The following is a 12649-nucleotide window of genomic DNA, read 5'->3' as shown; positions in this document are numbered from 1 at the left end:
CATTGTTTTGTATTGGGAAAGAGAACAATATGATAGATTGATTATTGTTAAAATATTATGAATGGTCAGGTCTGATAAGAAAAGTCTAAAATGCGACAACCTGTCAAAAGCAGACCTGTATGTAGGCCTGGTCAAGAACACCCTCGTCTAATCAACTGGTCTGAAGCATCCCTATCCAAATGTCTTTTCTCAATTAAACATGTACACGGGACTGGTTCATTACAGACTTGTCTACATGTCTGAACTGAAGAAGACCTAATGCAGTCCCAAAAAAGCTTGACTCATTTAAATGTCTTGAATTACCTTGGTAAGCGGGAAACGAATCTTCTTAAAGTTTCTGGACTGCATCGGCAAAACACAATTTTACCTTGCAATTTTTGAACTAAATGTTTTGCAGTGTAATGTCGTCGCCATTTTAGCTGTTATTAATTTACAATTTACCGCTTTGACTTTATAAGCATAAAACGTTGCCTTACAAATATTCTTTCAAGATTCAAAGATTTAAGTTGGTACAAATACACATGTTTTGCATTGTAATGTCGTCTCCATATTAGCTGTTATAAATTTACAATTTACCACTTTGACTTTATTAGCATAAAACGTTGCCTTACATATATTCTTTCTATGTTCTAAGATTTTATGTGGGTACAAGTACACATGTTTTGTCGTGTAATGTCGTCGCCATATTAGCTGTAATAGTTATAAAATTACAATTTACCACTTTGACTTCACTAGCATAAAACGTTGCCTTACAAATATTTTTTCAATGTTCAAAGATGTTAAGTGGGTACAACTACACTGTATGTAGACAAGTGTCAGCCCTTCATTTTTCATAGGCTTCAACAAATATGTTTGAGACCTTTAGAAATGATTTTGAACATTAATTTATTTAAATTTTGAAAGATTGGGACACATTGAACTGCAAAATGATTAAAAGTAAATTACAACAATTCGGTGCTACGTGTTAGCTGCATGATGTACTGTAATTACAAACTGTATGTCCTTAAGTGTTTCAATAACACGTAAACATTATGTATGTGTTTTGAAATACCATAATAAAATCAACATTTTACCTTCATTAACGCAAGTCTTTAAACAGTGACAGATTGAATTTGAACGTTCAAGTATTAACAATGGAACAAACACATATTTGGTACATTTTGGCATGGTTATTATTCCGTAGATCGAATGTCCTTGTAGTAATAATCCTGATGTTCAGTTAAGACATACATACAGTTATAATCTAAACGATTCATTGTTCACTTATTCACTACTAAAATGATAAAATAAAAACTACATTTTTTTTTTTTTTGGTTTTAAATAATCTTAATTGTGTACAAAACAGTTAGTTTATATGTTTTAGGCCAAGTGTTCTATCATGGACAAAAAAGTTGAAAGCTTTAAAAATGTATTTTGATTCTTTCTACAATAAAACGTAACCTCTTGTAAAAGTCGTTATAGAAATTATAATACTCTAACTGTATTACGTTTGGTGTATTCCTTCGTATACAGTTAAGTAAATGTTACCTGCAATGGACTAAAATCATTAAAATATATTAATTGTTATTACACGTCTTGATTAACGTTTTTTAATGCTCAACGGGTGATTTAACAAGATGTTGTTCAAAAAGCCTCTATTTTAAATGGTATTTTCTTATTAAAGCTATTTTTTAATGTTTGACTATATGTAATTGGTTGACTATTATGAAATAGAACTATTACAGATTGATCCATGAACTTATGTTTGACTACATATTGAATTTAGTCAAATGCTTTTTTGGGGGTGTTTTGCTTGAGACTCATATATAACATACATCTGTACTTCCTTTTATTAGCAGGTTCATCAACTCCGTAAACAATGCTTATCAATCTTCAAGAACATTTCAGAAACAATTTTTAAACTCTGATCATCGATACCTTTGCATATGTTTAAATTTGTGATTCACCAAATGTGTATATTATAAGTAGGGATGAAGTCAAGGAACTTATTATGATAATAACTTTAAGAATAGAAAAACATTTGATTAAACATAACATGCTGAAGTCAAAATATAGTAAACATTGTCGGATAACATTAACGATACCAGACGTCAAGATATGAATAAATGAGACTTAAACGTATTTAAACGGACTGTTCCATTCGCCGTTTCAGAATGCATTGTGGGTAACAATTCCATAAGCATACACCAAAACGTTGTGATTGGTTTGATACGTGATAAACAGTAGAAATTTATCCAATGACGTAACGTTATTTTCATTTTGTTGTCCGAACAATGAGATAACCTATAGTCCTCTAGGTTTTGAAAAGGCGAATTGTTTAACCACCGAAAATGCTTATTTTGATGGTATAGGTATGTAAATACTAGTCAATTTTATTTATAAATACAAATGCATGATACTGTTGTCTAACAGTGAAAAATAGACACCAAATCATGTAAATCATAGTTTACCAAAAGTCTTCGTCAATTTACATCTGTAAGCTTATCAAGTCATCAAAAACATGTTTGTGAATAACAGAAATATTACTCAAAATATATTTATTAGGTTAAAATTTCATAAAGAAACATATCAACATGAAGTAAGTCAGCAATTTATATAAAACCCAACAAAATAGATTAATGAAAAATATTCTAACTTCATTGTGATATATATTGTTCAAACATTCTGTCTGACAGAAGATTGTAAAACTTCCAGAAGTTAATGTTCACTGTCACGATTGCATGATGTTTGATTAATTAATTAATTATAGAGGCCCCTCATGGGGATGTCCAAGTTATCACATAATCACAAATGATTTGCCAATATAATTACATTATCATTAATTATTTTTTGTACAAGATAATCAAACAGTCTAAAATACAGTCCTAGATTATATATATCAAATAATCATACAATATTTGGTCTGTTAATAAAAATGATAACTATAAAAATGGCAAAGTAATCGAATAATCAAACACCCCATGAGGAGGCTCATCATAGAAGACTGAACTTTAAACATCCCTTAAGAAAGGTAAGAATCGTGATCTGATAAATACTGTCGTCATGTCGTGGTTGAATTAAGGAAGAGAAAGGTAATTTTCCAAACAAACTGTTAGATTGTAATCAAGGTCATTACATTACATGAACAAGAACAGTGTATAACTATCCTGTAGTTGTTTACAAGATTAATATTTGTATATTCCGAAGGCATATTGAATATTTTACGGATGTCATTTATTTTTGGTAATTTCAGATGTCCATCGGTTGCTCAGTTTCTACCTTTTGAATAGTTGACTCGGGCTTAACAAATCAACAAATAGTTATAGATAATCAACTATGACGCGTCCGAGTGGTTTCTTAAAATAAACCTGAGAAGAAAATAAAAATGTTACTTGTATCTGTAATTTGTACTCCCATCATAAATCTATATTCAAATAACTTATTGTATTCCTTTATTATGAATTTACCTCAAAAATCAATAAGTACACATGTGTGTATACCTTAAAATTATAAAATCAGGAGTCGTGATTAATTAGTTATCAAAGGTACCAGGATTATGATTTAGTACGGCAGACGCGCGTTTCGTCTACATAAGACTCATCAGTGACGCTCATATCAAAATATTTATAAAGCCAAACAAGTACAGTATTGAAGAGCATTGTTAACCTGTCTTACATGTGCTCATCTGTCTGCAGGTGTCAGTTTACAGTTAGTTATATGTAACTATGCAATAGATCAAAACATATTTCCCGAGGTATGAAGATCAGCTCATTGTTCTATTGCCCGAATATTTTTGTTATCATATATTTTGCTTACAGATTAATTTACTGTATATTACAGTTTGTTATTCCTATTTAGGTTACAGACTCGTGTTTATAAATTGTGATTTTTTCACATACTTAATTGAGTCTGATTCTTAATTCTATTATAAGCAAGACCAGGACCATTATCGAATTAACAATTAGTACTAGTTGCTTGGTTTTGTAGTAGCGTATATCCCTTTGTGCAAGTTTCCGGAACACATGACGCTTTCAACCTCAAGAAACCTCAGGATCGTTGTCCTGTTGTGACAATGTTTTGATCATGTTTTAGTGATATAAGTTTGTCAACGTTTTGTAGATATTAAAAAAAAATGTATATATGTTCAACCTTCATCTTTGTTTAAAAAATATTCCTTGTAAAAATATACATATTTAAGATAAAATTGCAATGGTTTAATGTGTAATGCTTCCTGGCATTGCATATGGTTGTCTGCAACAACACATTTTCCATCATTTCGAAAGGAATACAAATAGGGTGGTATTGGAAGGCCTTATATTAAAAATATACATTCTAGCTTCTACATTTTTATTCATACGCTATACTTATATAGAATGCTGAAAAATAATTTCAGATAATCATATAAATAAACCATCATATATTAGCGGTACTGTTACACAATGTTGATGAAATTTTTTTTGTAGAGTCAAATATAATACTGGTCTCAAATCCGTACCCTTGATCCCTGTTTAAGTCCTATACCTTCATAGTTCAATACAGATTAACTTATCAATTGTCTTAACTGATGTCGAATTAATTGAAACAGTATAGTTTTAGTGATGTATTTGACAACAAAACTAAAAAAATAAAGACGTTTAGAGAATTACAACGTCCACACATACATGTAGGTCAATGTAAAGTCTAAATTTGTAATAGTATTTGTAGAAATATGAATTAGGTCACATATCTGAGAAATGAACACAGATTTGAAATATTTAACACAGTAAAAATAAAAAAACTTGAAAAGACATTTTATTTTGTCTTAAATTTCAAATACCAGCTTCCGACTTCCAACATTTCTTACTTTCAGCCAAACAAAAGTTTTACATATTTCAATATAACAATGCCTCGATTCACAGAGTTAAATCTGTAAATTAGTATATCTCAACAGGCACATTTATTTTAATATCAGATACCAAGAACATGGTGAAGGCACAAGCAAATTGTGTGCTATTTATACATATCCCCTTCCCTTTGTAAAATCCGATAGATGGAAGTCAAATAAGGTGTATTAAAAAAAAGTAGAAAAACGAAAAAAAATACTATTCATATAGTAACGATAAAATGAATGAAGGTTATGGATTGCTGATCTACGTCAAGCTGTAAATTATATTTATATTCAAGACAAGAACATGTAGATATTTAATGAATATTAACCCTGTATTGTACTAGACCCGCACGCTGACCGGATGTTAACATTTTCACAAGGCAAATCTAACTTGTCAATTAAATGTTATGTTTTGATATATAATCATATTTGACATTAGTACACCTGTGACCACAGTTTCGCTAAAACATGTATCCCGAAGCATATAAACTAACTTGTACAGACAAGGAAGATGGAAAATTCGTGATTTTATCCTTGAATCGATCATTTTTGTGGACAATCATTATGGATCTACCAAATGAATTTACTTGTTACCACGAAATATGATGGAAAATGACACAAAGGGATATTTTGGTTAGTTCTTACCCAGTTTCAATACAGCTCACTAGGAACAAGGCTAAATAATCTGATACGTCCTCCAGGACAACTGAGTCGTCCCTGCAAAAGTAAACAAGCAACCATCTTACAGGTGACACAAACTTCCACCCAACAACAAAAATTGAAGGCTAGAGTAAACTATAGTAGTCATACAGAAACCAGGAACACAACTCACACTAACTAGGTACAGTCAGGAACCAGTCGAAGCTGTGACCGACAAGGAGATTTTCACTCGTTAGTAAAATCCCCAAAAAGGCATATCAGCGCCTAATTACTAGGATTGACTTTTGGGTTTTACATTGACGACTTTGACCTACTAACCAAACCACCGCATATGTTGACCTCGAACCAAATTCAAGAGAGAGACTTAAGATGCAAAACTATCATCAAGGCTAAACACTCCGTACCAGAAATAAAAACACAATCGGTGCAAAATGAAAAGGGACAATTTAAGCAGGTCCAGCTCTGCTTCGATATGTACGATAGTCAGCTATATATAAAAGGATAGACTGACCCTAAAAACCCAATCATCATCACCAGGAAGATGAAAAAGAACATTAAAAGTAAGAAAGATAGTTTTGTTAGTAGGAGAAGGAACACATTTATCAAATTAATCCATACTTGTCAAGACCGGAAAGACCATTATACCATAACGTGTCCGTGTGACAATTTGTGAACTTTCGAACAATGGAACATTTGGACCTTGGAATCATTTTTCAAATTATTTACGTAATCAATAATTTTTTTATACAATGCAAGTTTGGTACTTATTAGACCTAGAATAAACTTGGAGTTAGAGCTCAAACAACGCAAAGGAATACATAACGTAAGAACTTTCATCTTTTTCTGAATGAATAATTGAGATATTTCAACATTAACATTAACTGAAATAGAAGAAATAGCTTTTCAATGGTCGGAAACTATATAAAGAACAGTTGTAAATTTAAAGGGGAGTGTGGCTGCTAAATTAAAAACCATAACATTTACCGCTTCTTCACAAGAGATGGTCAGAATATTAACACCGTGAAAGATTTTATTCGGGTATTCTCAGTATAGGTTTAAACATTATGTATTAAAAATCTGTATTAGAATTATTGATAGTATTCGGGTTTATTCTTATATGTTGCTTACTAATAGAAATGATTTCCAAGTTATGTTATAAAGTCGAAAACGCGTATTTTTTTTTTTTTTTAATTTCACATAAGAATCTATGTATTAAAAATTCTTCATTATTCCTAAAAAATATGAACTTTGTTCCGAATATGTCTTATAAATTTGCCACTGACATTGCGAAAGAATCCAATTAATCGAACTAAAGTCTGTGTATCCTTGTTGTATCATTAGAACCTAGTGTTTTACACATGTGAAGGTTGTTGTTTTGAACAAAGATCACAGACTATAGTATACCAAATAACCACAACTGTTTAGGTTGTCGTTATTTTGTCATTTCACGAAATATTTCATGAATAGGAAGAAAAGTGAAGTTATGATCTTTTACAAAACATTTTATTCAAAAAGTGCTTTATATAAACGTTAATGCTGTCATTTTAATTGAATGTTTCTTGTTTTAAATCTCTATCCATTTGACATATGTTTAGTAACCAAGCTTGTTGTGAATTTTTCTACAACTCAGTGAAAAATACAGCCTGATATTGATTGATGAATGTCAATCGGTTTCTAGAAATATTTTTATCTCAGGGGCAACATTCATGTGAGGCAAAATGCGTGAATTTTTTTTCTGGAAAAAATGGATAGTTGTATATGAAGTTATATGTTTTTAAACGAGTGATGATGGAATATCACTTGATATCAACTTGACGCATTTAATTTCAATATATAAACTCGCTTTCATTTTTTTCCCTCAGTCATTAATTACACGTACGTTTATATTAATTTTACTAATTATCTAATTATAACAGTTAATACATTCAATTGATGGGAAAGTCATACTACACTTACATAAATCGATGTTAATATTTAAAAGTACTTGCGAAAGATTAAGGATATCTTTGTTAATATAATCTTAAGACAGCTTCGAAGCGAGGTCTGATGCTACATATAAAAAAGTCATACAAGGATCATAAGTCATGTCCTAAGATATATCTTATAACAGGTGTTAGAACAGCTTAGTGAAACTAGCCAATGTATTATCAAAACATAATATTTATAATTATTTAAAAGAAATTTATTTATATTTGATGCATAAAAAGAAATATTAGTTGTTCTTTTTATCACTGTAAATTATGTACAGCTGTCTTCAATCGTACGACTGTAACCTTATTTAATGACGGAGATAAACAATCAACATGACATACATGTTATACTACTAGCATTGCAATATGGAGGATAACAATATTAAATGAATGGCTATTATTTATTTTGAATTTATTGAACTATTAAATTAACTTTTGACTCTTCACGTTGAATAATCCGCGAAGCAGCTTATGTAAAAATGTGAAGAGTCAAAATTGACAACATTGAACATAAAAGTAATACTTTTAAGCAATCAGAAAGACAGTAAATACACCAAATTCATTTATTTTTCATTATTTATGACACAAATGTGTAATACTCAAAGTTTTTCATCATATTTAAAATCAGCTTCAATTACCTCTATTTATAAGGCCTTCAATAACAGCAAAATATCTGGCGTGTCTAGTTCCTTTGTGCACTGTACTGAGCATGTACTTCGATATATGAATACCATGATCAAAACAATCAGAAATAGCTTTAAGAAAATAAACGTACATATATTTGTAATACAACCTTTAAATGTCATACGCATAGTTAAGTAAGATACATTATTTTTCTTTTTCATTTATTTGAAAAGTTTTGCAATTGATTCGTGTATTTATACTGTTAAACCGTGATCATATAGGTTGGTTTGTAGTAGCCGAAAACATAGCTTCATCTTCATCTGAATTTTTCTGTAATTTCATTTTTTTTTGTCTTAGAATTAAGGTGGACCATTGGTATACATATATCTTTTTTTGGAGATCTCACCTTCTAACTATATTGCTCTCGTTCCGAATTTTCATCTTCTCATTAATTAAAGGTCGAACGAATGAACTTTCCACCTAGCGGAATATAAATATATTTTTGTCTCGAAAAAAAATCTTCTCTAGAGCAACAGTTCCTGATTACTTGAATATGAAATAAAACGATTTAATGAGCCCCCCCCCCCCCCCAAAAAAAAAAAAAAAAAAAACACGACAAAAATCATCAATAGTCAAGAAAAAAGCTAACAAATATGTTGACTAGTCCTTTCAAATCTTACCTGGTAATGTTTAGCCATCCCGCTAAATCTGTTGCTCTCTTTCCAAATTTTGATATTCACATGTAGTTAAAAAGTCGAACGAATTTCACAACTTGGCGGCAAATGTTTTATTAACCAATCACTTCCTTGTAACTTTTTTAAAACTAAAAGAAAAATGAAAACTGTTATTGATTGATGCATCCTGTTATTGGTTGATAATTTTTTAACCTCCATTTTAAAGGCCTTCAATAACAAAAAAATCTTCTACCATTTCTTGTCCCTGTATGATCTGTGCATTATATGCACTTATATATAGGAATATATGATCAAAACTATCAGAAATTGCTGTAAAAAAATAAAAGTCCGTAAAATATGTAAGTAAATAAAACAATTTTAAGTCATATGTTAGTAGGTCAATAATATTTTTTTTTCATTAAGACCACTTTTAAATGGTTCGTGAATTTTATCTTCAAACCGTAAAAATATGAGTGTGATGATGTAAATTTTCCTTTATTCACCGTACGGTAGACTTTTCTGCAAATTCTCTATTTGCCTTTGAATTTTGGTGGATTATTAGTTTTTCGGTTTACATGTAGAATTTGATTAATCTTAATCAGAATGTAGATGTTTGCTTGTATTTGAAGAGATATTGTGGTCGCCTAGCTATTTTTCAAGTAAGAAGTCAAAAATGGCTAAATTTGCATAGATTGTTCATTAATAAACACGGTCTTTGTGATTTCAAAGAAATCTATGATGTATAATTTTGAAATGAAATATGAGAAGATAGGTTTTAGAAAAATCCAAACAAAAACAAAATGGTGCCACCGACCTTGTTTTCTTGCAACAAGTTAAAATTGAAACTTTCTCTATCATTTTGTTATCAAATAAAAAAAATAATAATTGAGTGATCTCCTTTTAAATGTCTCAGTTGAACAAACACAAATGTTTGATATTTGACGAATAAGCCTGAATAAAACCGTAACCATGGTAACTCATTTGTAATTGTTGTTTATTTCAATAAAAAGTTTTACCCTTTAATTTATCAATTAAGTATTCAATTAACTCTATTTCCAAGGCGTTCATAACATTTGCAAATAAATTATTTCAATATTTATCAGTTGGAACTCTTGGTTCAATAGCTTCCAAGCAAGTATCGACCCTTTCTTAATAGGAAATTCACGCTAATGAATTTTGAATCTATTTCTTATTTATTTCTAGCTCTTGTACGAAGGCAGCAAATATATGATTAAAAGAATTTCGTACCTAGATATTTATAACATTATTATTCAACTTAATAAAATATTGTTTTTTTTAAAGTAGATAGGAACAAAAATGAAATTGTAACGTGTTTGTCAAAATGCTGTGAATAACAAATGAATGGAAACAGACGCTTGTCGATAATGGTCGTTAACTATTATGATAATTGGATTTCCTACACAAAAGTGTTATTTATTTTTAGAAAGAGAATTGTATTTATCACTGTCAAAAGGCACTTAACCATACAACATTGAAACAAGCGCAACATTCATTTATATCATATTCATATCTCATTCTATTCGGATTAACGTTAGGTACGATTAAGCTAAAAAGTTCGTAAAAGTATAAAAGAAACAAGTTTTAATCAAATTCATGTTACAATTTTAGAAACAATAACTTATAAATGTTATAATTTAAATGAACCCTAAAAACCATCAGCCCCTGTATGTACACGTCACACATGTAAAGTCATTAATTTCTAATCCTTACATATATGTACAATATAACTCAGTTGAATAGTTGTTGACTGTTGATGAATTTGTAAATAAAAAAATTAAATAAAATATAAAAACATATTGTTAAAATTGTCTTATGTCGTTTAAGATTTAAAATATCGTTATAAATATATGTAGTATTTAAACGATTTATTGATCAAGCGTGATAAAAAAAATTGAAATGCACAAACATTAAATAAAGAAAAAAAAAATATATTTTAAATAATCTTTTCATATCTTACTTGGTAATGGTGAGATATTCTTCTCACTCTATTGCTCTCTTTCCAAACTTTGATGTTGATATGCAGCATTTAAAAGGTCGACAAACTTTTCAAATAAGTGACATATGTTTTATTAACCAATCACTTCCTGAAAATTTTTCTACAACTCAGTGAAAAATACATACTGTTATTGATTGATAAACATCAAGTTGTTCCAGAAATAATTTCATCTTAGGGCAACATTCATGTAGTCCAGCATAATGCTTTTTTTGTTTGTCTGGTAAAAAGTGATACTTGTAAATGAAAACATAAGTTTCACATTAATATCAGTTTGAGATTTTTAATCCTGTATCAGTTCAGCTGTCGATTACCTCTAAAAACAAAAAAAACATTTGTTGAAATTGTGTTCCGTCTTTATCTTTTTTTTATGTAAATTTAAATATCGTTACAAATATATTCTGGTAATGTTAATCAATCCTGGTCACTCTTTTGCTCTGTTTTCGAAATTCGATATGTACATGCAGTTTTTAAAAGGTCAAACAAATTTTCTATCAAACAGCATTTTTATTAACTGATGACTTCTTGTTAATGTTTCTACAACTCAGTGCAAAATACATCCTGTCATTGATTGATAAATGTCAATTTGTTTCAGAAAATTACTTCATTTCAGTGGAAACATTTATGTAGTAAGGCAAATAAGAAATTGAATTTAAATGTGTGGTTTTCATATGCATTGGATAATCAGTGATAAACCAAAGTGGCTTTATAGTTTAACTTTGGGCCGAAACAAGAATACAAGATCGGCTTGTCCTCTGTCTAGTGCTCTTGTTTTCTGTTGTGTGTACAGGGATAATTCAAAAATAGTATACATGTCTTGTCTTAAAGAATGTATTATTATATATATTTAATATTTTTACTTTTTATCGCATTGAGGAGAACAAAAGTGTTAAGAAAATTATTTTAAGTCTTATATGCAATATACATGTTTATAAATAATTTGAAAGTGTTTGAAATAATAAAAAAATAACATAGTCTTCCATGTATATATTTTCCATGGCCAAGGAGAATTGTTCTGCTGGCTACTTCGGGTTATTATACACAAGGGTTTATAAAATGAAATGTGTTGACATTTAAAAAAAAAGATATGTATGTAAATTATGCACAAACATAGAAGTTGCTCAATTTCTCACAGCAAATTGTGTATGCCATTTATTGGTCGTACTTCTGTAATATACATGATCGACTTGAATAAACATCATTCTATTACAATGTAGTGGATAATAACATGTGTAATTATTCCCACACACGTGTAATATTCATGTGTATTATCATTATTCAATTCCCTCCATCATCTCGGTCTTCAATAACAGAAAAAAAAATTGTTGGTTTGTCTGGTTTCGGTATGAACTGTTCTTTATATGCACTTATATACAGAAATACTACCATTAAAAAAATCAAAAATAGCTGTAAATAATTAAACGTCCGCAAAATTTATAAGTGAATATAATAATTTTAAGTCTTATATGCAATATACATGCTTATAAGTCAGACATTTTTTTTCTTCGTTTATTTATTTGAAACAATTTTAACTGATTCCTGTATGTATATATCTAAACCGTTTGCATATCAGTTGGTTGATGTAAGTTGTTCTTTGTTTAATGAAGATACAGCCTCGTTTGCATTTTGTCTTCAATTGCTCTTTTTGCCTTATAAATAAGGTGTTTTTGCGGATGTAATTTTCTTAAGAATGTTGATTTTGGAATATGGTAAAAAGTATTGGTCACCTAGCTCTTTCTCAACCAAGACGTCTTTTAAAATATACTTAGTTTTCGCAGAAATCAAAGACATCTATGATATAGAATTTTGAAAATAGATACATGTATGATAAGACAAGTTTTAAATAACCTTTACGAAAAGA

General features: G+C 29.6%; 1 long non-coding RNA gene across 2 annotated transcripts; it reads right to left on the bottom strand.

Annotated features, from left to right (window-relative positions):
• Window positions 1-4411: 4411 nt before the first annotated feature.
• Window positions 4412-10971, bottom strand: LOC143083413 (uncharacterized). 2 transcript variants are annotated; one of them, XR_012980691.1, is made up of 4 exons: window positions 10753-10971; window positions 8781-8923; window positions 8115-8231; window positions 4412-5563 (listed from the first exon to the last, which is right to left on the bottom strand). It is a non-coding gene; the product is annotated as an uncharacterized LOC143083413 (long non-coding RNA). The 2 variants fall into 2 exon arrangements; XR_012980690.1 differs by lacking the exon at window positions 4412-5563 and having other exon boundaries at window positions 8025-8231; window positions 10753-10970.
• Between the last annotated feature and the right edge of the window lie 1678 nt (window positions 10972-12649).

The sequence above is a fragment of the Mytilus galloprovincialis genome, chromosome 7 (genome assembly GCF_965363235.1).
Source record: "Mytilus galloprovincialis chromosome 7, xbMytGall1.hap1.1, whole genome shotgun sequence".
Lineage (NCBI taxonomy): Eukaryota > Metazoa > Mollusca > Bivalvia > Mytilida > Mytilidae > Mytilus > Mytilus galloprovincialis.
Note: the sequence above shows the minus strand (reverse complement) of the source record. Positions and strands in the feature narration are given on the sequence as shown.